Source organism: Halyomorpha halys, unplaced genomic scaffold, assembly GCF_000696795.3.
Source record: "Halyomorpha halys isolate HHAL.00 unplaced genomic scaffold, Hhal_1.1 Scaffold806.1, whole genome shotgun sequence".
NCBI lineage: Eukaryota > Metazoa > Arthropoda > Insecta > Hemiptera > Pentatomidae > Halyomorpha > Halyomorpha halys.
The window spans coordinates 338,384-347,745 of NW_027113188.1; the positions used below are offsets into that span (position 1 = coordinate 338,384).

General features: G+C 32.0%; 1 long non-coding RNA gene across 1 annotated transcript in view; it reads left to right on the top strand.

Annotated features, from left to right (window-relative positions):
* Positions 1–9,362, top strand: part of LOC106686300 (uncharacterized) — a 177,866-nt gene that overhangs the window by 92,924 nt on the left and 75,580 nt on the right. Inside the window, exon 2 of the long non-coding RNA XR_001343996.3 lies at positions 6,596–6,682. This is a non-coding gene — a long non-coding RNA (uncharacterized lncRNA). The remainder of the gene's footprint in view (positions 1–6,595; positions 6,683–9,362) is intronic.

Here is a 9,362-nt window from a genome sequence, read left to right on the forward strand (position 1 = left end):
GGCTGTTGCGATAGGATGTCGACCATTGTTTTACTGATCGTTTTATTTCTTTTAATTTACTCGGGGAGCTTTCATCCCACTTGGCCTGCCATTTTTCTAGTATTTGTAATTTAAGGGGTGTACTGAGTTCTGATGGGGTAAGAACGGCGGTGCCTCGGCCAGGGAGCGTGTGTGGATCTCCAGCAGCTTTGTCTGCGAGCTCGTTACCAACAATGCCAATGTGGCTTAGAGCCCATATGAAAATAATGGATTTATAGAGATCATTTTAGAAGAAAAGATTGAATTCTTATGATGAGTGGATGTTCGGGGGTACATGTTTCTCAAACTTACATGTTTTTCTCTTTTGTTTTTTATTGTTTACATTGATTAATTTCTTATATTTTCTTTATTCGTTTCGTTTGTTATAAAATTTTATTTCAGTTTACTAACGCTACTGACCCAATATATATACGTTATTTATACTATTAATTATAATGTATATATTTTTATTTTTGTGCAATAATTTAATAAATTTACAGAATTTTATTTTTCTATAATTTTAAATCTTTAAATTATAACCCGAAGCAAGCAGAACCTTTTTACATTATTTACAGCGTTTCGGAAATTTATTTAGACGTTGGATTCCGTTCGCAACACAAAATGTTTCAACATTGCGTTAGTTTTACTTTTATCAGCTTTAATGTTTGAGCTAGCAAAGGTTCCTTTTGATTCTTTACCCGCCGTAGCAGTGTCAATCGAAACAAGTACATAAGTAAATATATGTGATGAATAAACTGAATCTGATGGTTAAATATTCATAAATGAATCACCCCTGCATTGTTTCTGTAAACATTTCAAAATTCTGAGGGGGAGAGGGGAATTTGTGTAGGTAGCACGACCAGTGTCGCCATAATATAATAGTTTTACCACGCCCACGTCCTCACTGCTATATCATATTACAGTGCATGTCGTTTCTGAATCATTATGTCCCAGGGGTTAGCCCTTGTATCAAACTTTATTAAACAAAAAGGGCATGTCATTTATTAGATTATTTGTTTTAGCAAGAACTATGGATCCAACGGGGAACATATAATAACTAATGAAATCCTCAGATATTATATTTATCAATTTTAATTTTCTAAGATATATACGCAAAATCCCCAATTTCTTTGTAAAAAAAATTTTTTTAAGTGTTTCCTAAGAATTATAATATAAGTGATAACAACGAAATAAAAGAAACTAAAAACGAATAACAGGATAAGATCCAATCCTAAATACTTTTTTACTTGAAGACATAAAATGAGCACTATATATGTGAGATTGATTATTTTATATATATATTTTTTGTTTCGTCTTCTATGGAAGACCTGAGTGGGAATTTTAAACTAGTTTCTCAGGGCCGCCGTGAAGTAAATATTTACTGTTATATGTGTGAATCGAACGTACAACGTTATGAACGCTATGGGACCCTTGAACTAACGTAATCGACTATGGTCCTCATTCACGTAGAGTTTAACGTTTTGTTTTTTTAATTTGTTACATAGTTAATTTTATGCTAGGATGCATCGTTAAGTAGTTATAGGGGAAAATAAGAAAAATACCAAACTCTTTAACTAAATTAAGTTAACTCTTAGGAGTTTTAGGACCGTTCGAATTGTGTCTCCGTGTTAGATGTGAATTAAAAAACGTTATTGTTATTGATAGTATTCAACACTTGTATATATATTACAATATGTACAACTGGACCCGCACCGCTAAGACCCCCGGGGAGCGACGGTCCTGTATCACTTTTGAAATATTAGCTTAAAACCAGAAGAGGAGACCTTAAAGATAGTTAAATCGAGCAATATTTAAAAAACGTCTGATATTGAAAAACGGCGTGAAACCCTCCACTCTCATCCTCCGTGGTAGCCTTACTTATGTGACTTTTCAAACAGACAATTATAGCGAGTAGGTTGGTCGAAGTACGACATGTCACAATCTCACAAGAGGAGATCATAACACAAAAAAAAGGTCCTATATCACTTTTGAAATATAAGCTTAAAACGGGAAGAGGGGACTTCATATACCGGGCTCCTGTACTACTACTAATGTAATTCTACTATTACAGTAATACTATTACTACTGCTATACCTAAAAAAATTAAATCTGAACCGCTAAAACCCATGAAGGGGCAGGGGTTCAGTACATTGTAAGGCAGTACTGTTACTAGACTAACGGTTGTGCAAGGAGGTGATTTGGTCAGAATCGCACTCGACCGTCAGATTTTTACTCAATTAAGGATACCCAAATTAGGAGGCTGGGTGGGCCCCAGGAGGGGTTCCTCCAGAACCTGCAGGAGTTGACTCACGACTACATTAGGGGTATTCATGAACTTGTAACCGAACAAATGATCATCTGTCACGGATTTGAACCCGGGTTGTTGGAGTTGCACAGTGCTTTACTACTGTGTAAATCTGCTATCAATTTTTTTTTCCTACGTCACAGACAGTAGGCTATTACGCCATTTTCCTAGTGTGTTCCGTAAACAGTGTAACAGAAAACAATTGTCTGCCCAGCCGGATTGGAACTCAGGTACTTGGAGTTAGTAGCTACAGGCCTTACCCCTTGGCAACCCGCACCCTCTCCTTTACTACTATGTTAATTATTGATACACATCGTTTCGTGAAATACGCTGGTGTTAATAATGGCCATTGATACTACTTAAATAATTAGTTCAACTATACATAAAGACGAACTATCATTTATGGTCATTATTCATAAAAAAAGTAATTTATTTTAGTCAAGTTGTAATCTTGAAACTTTTAATAGTATTTACGCTTCATCTATGGGATTACCTTGTAGGAGCTTAACTGATCTCGTGTACAGGAGCATATTATCCCTAAATGTGATTTCCAACTTAGTGGCATTAAAAGCAGTTCATCACTGGTCCGCGGTGGGGGGTGGGTGGGGGATTTTAATCAAGTTTATGCAAGCCGTCGGTGTAAATCTGCGGGAGCTTGTAGCTCGCCGTCAAGGCTCTATTACTTGGCTAGTTGACGGTTGTGCCGCTGACACGCTCTGATATATAGGGCACCCTCTAGTCACCACCTCTGAAATTTACAATTTTAATTCATTTTTATTTTAAAATTGAGATTTGTATATTTGATAACTCAAATAGAATAAAAATAAACCATATTTGGAGCTATCTAAAACGTAATAATTTCAACAGGACTCTATATAAAACAGGGACAGTTATTAGTTGCTCGATAGGAGATAGTTTGGGGGTACTATTTTTAGGGTATAATGAATTTTTAAAATAATTGTTAATGTCTAGCCAAAGTAATTTAAACTGTTTATTTCCTTCTTTGATTTTATTCTGCCAGTTTCCTAAAAGATAATTTTGCAGTCGTTCGATATTGCACATGTATGAATAAAATGTAACTGCTCCTAATTAAACAATCAACCCTTTTCAATTTTATTTTGGGCTTCCTGATTCTTTGCCATTTATCCATTTCCACTCCAAAAGTTTTGAATGTTTACATCCAACCAAAGAGATTTCTCGGAATATAAAACAGAAGTACTAGGCGATTCTTAAAAGGAATTATTTTTAGAATAATGAACGTGTAATTGCATAAATGCTCGGCAAGCTAATTCCATCAAATAAAAAATAGTAAGTAATCTATAAAGTATAATTACAACATGCTAATGACTCTTGGAGAAACAACCCATCCGTAGTATTCTGTAACAAGATCTTTTAAGAGGATTATAGGGAATAGATCGTATAGGGCGATTACGGGATTGTGGGGTTCACTGAATATGGAGTTCATGTTGATAGAGATAAAAGGTATATAATAGGTCGGGATTGAACTTTATTGTGTTAATTTATGATCATAAATTTATTTTAGAAAAAATATATAATGCCTTATGAAAGTAATATACTAGAGAGTGGTTTTCTGAGATTTGTATGGCTTATTTTAAACGTTATTGAACAAAGTTCCGGAGATATAATTTTCAAAAAAACCTTTCTGGTTAGTAAGGAATCGCTTCGGTGACTGGTTATTATTGTTTAAATGAAATAAATGTTATCCAATTTAAGTCTCAAAACACTTTTTATTTCTTTAAAAGTCCAACGTTTCAGCCAATTCGGCCATCCTCAAGGACAATCTCAAATATAAATTTACACCCACATGAATAATTTAAAAGCATTTTGCAGGTTATCCTGCCGAAGCCATAAATTTCAGTCAGAACAAATCAATTTAACACTATTATAATTTGTTATCACTACAATATTTTAAACCTTCCTTGATCTGATTTCTTGATGATCTGGGCAAAATAGCCTGCAAAACGTTTTGAGACTTGGATACATTTTTTATATAAACACCATGTTAATAATTTTAATTGCCACACATTCAAAATATGGGTCTGTATCAAGAGAATAAATAATTTTCTAGAAAACTATAGCACCCTATTCGTGGAATGAATTCTAAATCTGTTCAGTCAAAAAATTAATGGAAATTTAGTAATTGTTCTCAACTTTTTTAGGATAGCCTCTCTCCTGAAAGGCTATCCTGTTCTCTATAGCACCTTAAATTGTATCTTTACTAAAGTTAGTACAAATGTACTTAGCAACACTGGGAAGTAAGCTATCCAGATATTAACCCAGGAGTTTTCGACCCTGTCATAAGCAATCTTGAGCCATTCTGACGTCATTTGGCACTGCGTAATATAAGCTATGCCAGTGATCACTATGGAAGCTGTATTAGGTAGCATTTTATATATAATATTTATTTTTTTTGATAGATTTATTTATTGATAGATATTACAATCTGCCACACAGTTGTGGGGAATAGGTAATAGTGATGAATGATCTCATACATACTAAAATAAAAAAAAAATAAAAAATAATAAATAATAATAATAAAAGAAAAAACTTAAAATATATACAAACAAAAGAATAAACAAGATGAACATAATCAAACTATCTGTATGAAAAATAAATAAATAAAATAACATAATGATAAAATAATATATACAATATTTACACAATCGACCTGAGGATCTCTGAGCCCACTCTATCCCCCACGTGTGAGGGGTAGAGCAGAGCTCAAAAGATCCCAGCGCATCCCTCTCGCCACATCACTCGTTATATAATATTATAAAATACTAGTTCACTCTGCGAGAACATGAGGTATTTTCCTTATTCTCATTAATTCATTCGAAATATATGCAATATCATGTTCATTCATATGAACAATATAGTATTATGAAGATAGTCTATTCAACATACACAATCGGTCAAGCAGCATGCTTTATTATTACTATCTTAATTTAACAGTTTACGTAAAAAGGAGTGATGTTGCCCCACTGCCGTGAACTTATATTAACCATCAATGGTACTCATTGAGACCTCATAGCGAGGCCGTACATAAACATGATTTTTTAGACGGGCTACGAATTTTCGGTGTAAACCCATGAGTCTGAATAATTTCATGAAAATTAGAAGTCTGTTGTTCTGTCCGCTAAAAAAAAAAAAAACTCGACGCATTTTCGCACCTTAAGTTCATTCACGGCTAGACTAAACATATTTTTCAATACTTTCAGCTCAAATGGTTTCTAAACATTTTTTGGATATCACTGTGTAATTTGAGCAATAAAAGCTATGAATTGGTTAAGTTTTTTGCTCAAAATATTATTATATAAATACAGAACAGACTAAACATTCACGCTATCTATTTGACTAATTTGGGCCATCAAAAATAAAAATTCGAGTCGTTCGCTCAATCGTCACGTGATTTTGATGAGATTTGACCCGTACCTAATTCGTAGACTCAAAAATACTTAATTATTGGGTTTTCACATTTTTCATTGAATTTTATTTAAGTTCCAATTAGAATTTAAGAATCTAAATTGAAATTCATTACTTTTCCATTAAATTCTGTTCACGTAAAATCCTTGATGCTCCTTATTACGTCACAAATAAACTCATTCATAAAGACCTTAACATCCCATTTGTTGCAGATTTGACCCAAAACAGATATGCGTCTTTTTATTCCAAACTCCTTAACCATCCTAACCCATTAATTCTTAATCTTTCATCCTTAACAATCCCTGATAATCCTCCGAGGCGTCTGAAAAGAAGATGGCCACGGGACCTTCTAGTTTAAATTAATGTTTGAAGTACCACCAATGGGTGGTTCCTTCCCAAGATTTTCAAGTGTATATGAAACATACTACATATTTACCTATTGTATTATTTTGTACAGTTGTAAATTACAATAAATAAATAATAATAAAAAAAAAAAAAAATTCTGTTCCATTTGATACATCAGTCGTCAAAATTCATTTGCACCTGAGAACCAGAAATGGGATCTGTAGTACTGTAATATATGTACGATTGCACATGAAATTGTAAGTATGTATATACTCATAAATTGAAATGATGAATTATGATAATCATGGAAGTTGTATTATTGATATATTATTTTATTTAACTGTAGACAATATGAAATATACTCAAAATAAAAATCCAATATAACAATAAATGTTATTCATTATCCAGACAAACATTAACTTAAGCGAAAAAATATGTTTTAAAATCCTTAATGTTAATTTATTAATCTTCTTTTTATTCCAGCCTGGTTGGACTTATGAAATTCGCTTTCTACAAATATGGATTGGATACCAGAAGTGAAGTAGGAGATCTCCATAATTCTTATCTGAGGTTAGTAAATGTAATTATTAATAATTTGATTACTTTATTATTAAATGAACTTTATGTATTACTTTAAATAATAATTTATTTATTCTGTCCGTTTGTAAGTATTTTGAAATATTTAGGAACATTTTGAGCTCTACAACCGAAAAGAATATTTATTCAGTAATCAGTATGCTTCCTTTTTTCTTTTCACGATGATTTGTTGAACAGATTCATCAGTGTTTAATTTTTCAAATTTTTCACTTTTGTGATTATGTTAAGTATAAGAAAAAATAAAGAAGAAGAGAAAGTGGAAAAAATAAAATTGTAACTTAATATCTGATGTTTTTTCTTGTTAAAATGCGTTGTCATTTTTGTAAATGAACTTGCAAGTGCCAGATAGAAAATGTCTTTCAAAATTATCTAAGTAGGATTTTTTGTGAAATTTAATATGTCTCAAATTCAAATTGACCTACTGAGTCTAATTTGTGTAAGAAAATTTCACCGATGTCAAAATATATTTGTTACCAAATGGTTCAGGAATTTTATATTCCGCTTTTTCCCTGTAACGTTTTGGAAATTATAGTAGCTGTGATACTGTAAGCGGCTTATGTTGGATTGGAATGGGAGAATATGTATAATTGAGAAGGGCTGTGTGTTATAGTCAATAACCCCAACAATTCAACTCACTCCCCTGTGTTTATATTGGTTCGGGATGAATATATCGCTGCCCTTACCTGCGTATTTGTTTCGTTATTCAAGCGAAATGTCACCGTTTAACAGAATTAGTGTGCAATATTTACAAATATTGTGGTGATGCTATTATTAATAATTCCATGCTATTATTAATAACATTTCCCAATGTTGCTAGTTAGGTCGGTATTTCGTCTGTTTGTCCCTGAATATTTTTTGAATGGATGGATAAGTTGTATTAGTTTCTATGATTTCGGCCTCCGATAGGAGTGTACACAATCGTTTACCCTGCATGCTATAGCACATTGGCCAAAAACATGTTAACCTTAACATTGGAAGAAGATAATTGGAAAATAGTCTGGATGATGCTCAGTAAAGGTACAAAATAGTATAAAAACTATTTATTGTTAACCAACGTATCGCCCCACTTTGGTGGGTTTCGTCAGGGCTAAATGAAAACAAGATACAAACATTGTAAGAATTGACATAACATTAAAATAAATAAACAGAGAAAATAAGAAGATATGTAAAAAAAATATGGTTTTTAACTATATAAAAGAAATAATAATTATATTATATTAATAATAATAGGGGCCGCTCATAGCTCAGTGGTTAAGACACAGTCTTACCAATTTGATGTCTACAGGCGGTGCCGGTTCGAATCCGGTCAGGGACGTTGACTTATTTCATTGAGTGGCGGTCCCACAAAATGAAGAACTTTGACTCCCAACCACGGTTAGGCAGTATAGGACTCCAATAGGAGTCTTGGCCGGAAAAATAAAAATAAAATAATAATAATAATTTAAGAAAGTATACATATAGGTGGGTTGGAAACTAGTTACTAATAAATACAACCAGGTGTAATGGAATTCTAAATACAGAACATGAGTAATAAATTGTAGAAAATACTAGTTAGGTGTAAAAAGTAAACAGATAGGTGAAGTAAATGTGGCAATAAAAATAACAAATAAACTAAGGGGAATTACCTATCTTGATTGAAACGGACAGTTTTCATCCTTGTTTCAATCAATTTAGCCCTGAAGAAGCCCTGCAAAGTGGAGCGAAACGTTGGGTAACAATAAATAGTTTTTTATACTATTTTGGTATTATCGACTGCTTACCCGGACTATCTTCCTACAATTTTATCTCCCTGGAAGTCTCCCTTTAACATTTCTTATATTGAATAAATCTCGAGAAGTGGTAGGGGAAAAAATGTCTACCGAAATTTCAGTTGTGTGTCAGTTTAGAAATTTTCTGAAAATCAATTAATAAAATCATCCCTCAATTAAACGCTTCACTGAAAATAGAAAAAAATGTTTTGCAAAGATTAGCAATATTGTTCTTACAGTTACTTCATATTTTTATTAATTTAATTATATTTCATCCTGTAATCAATACTTACCTCCATAATTATATATTTATTGATAAGTGTTACTATCTTCAACACTCTTAAGCAATAAGTAAGTGATCAATGAGCAGATTTTAATTTATTTTATTTATCAATTTATTTGAATATCGAAATTTATTATTTATTATTATTTGAGTAAATATCAAGCCTGAAACTTCAACACTTTTGTTTTTATTTTTTAATTTAATATTTATATTGTGTTATTACTTTATTAATAAGTTATTTACACCTGGCTGTATTTATTACGAACTTGTTTCCAGTCCACCTACATGTATGTGCTTGTATATTACTCATATAACTATTATAAATTTATGTACCTTATAAACATAACAATTGTTTTTATTTTTTTTTATTTTAATGTTTTGTTAATTCTACAATGTTCGTATCTTGTTTTTTCATTTAGCCCTCACGAAACCCTGCAAAGTGAGGCGAAATGTTGGTTAACAATAAATAGTTTTATTTTACTATTTTGATAACTTTATTAACCGCTACCCGGACTATCTTCCTATAATCTACTTCATATGATCAACTATCTTCTTCCTACAGAAATAATTCAGTTAAAAATATTAGTTGAGTCAATTTCATAATTATGAGGAATCAATATAT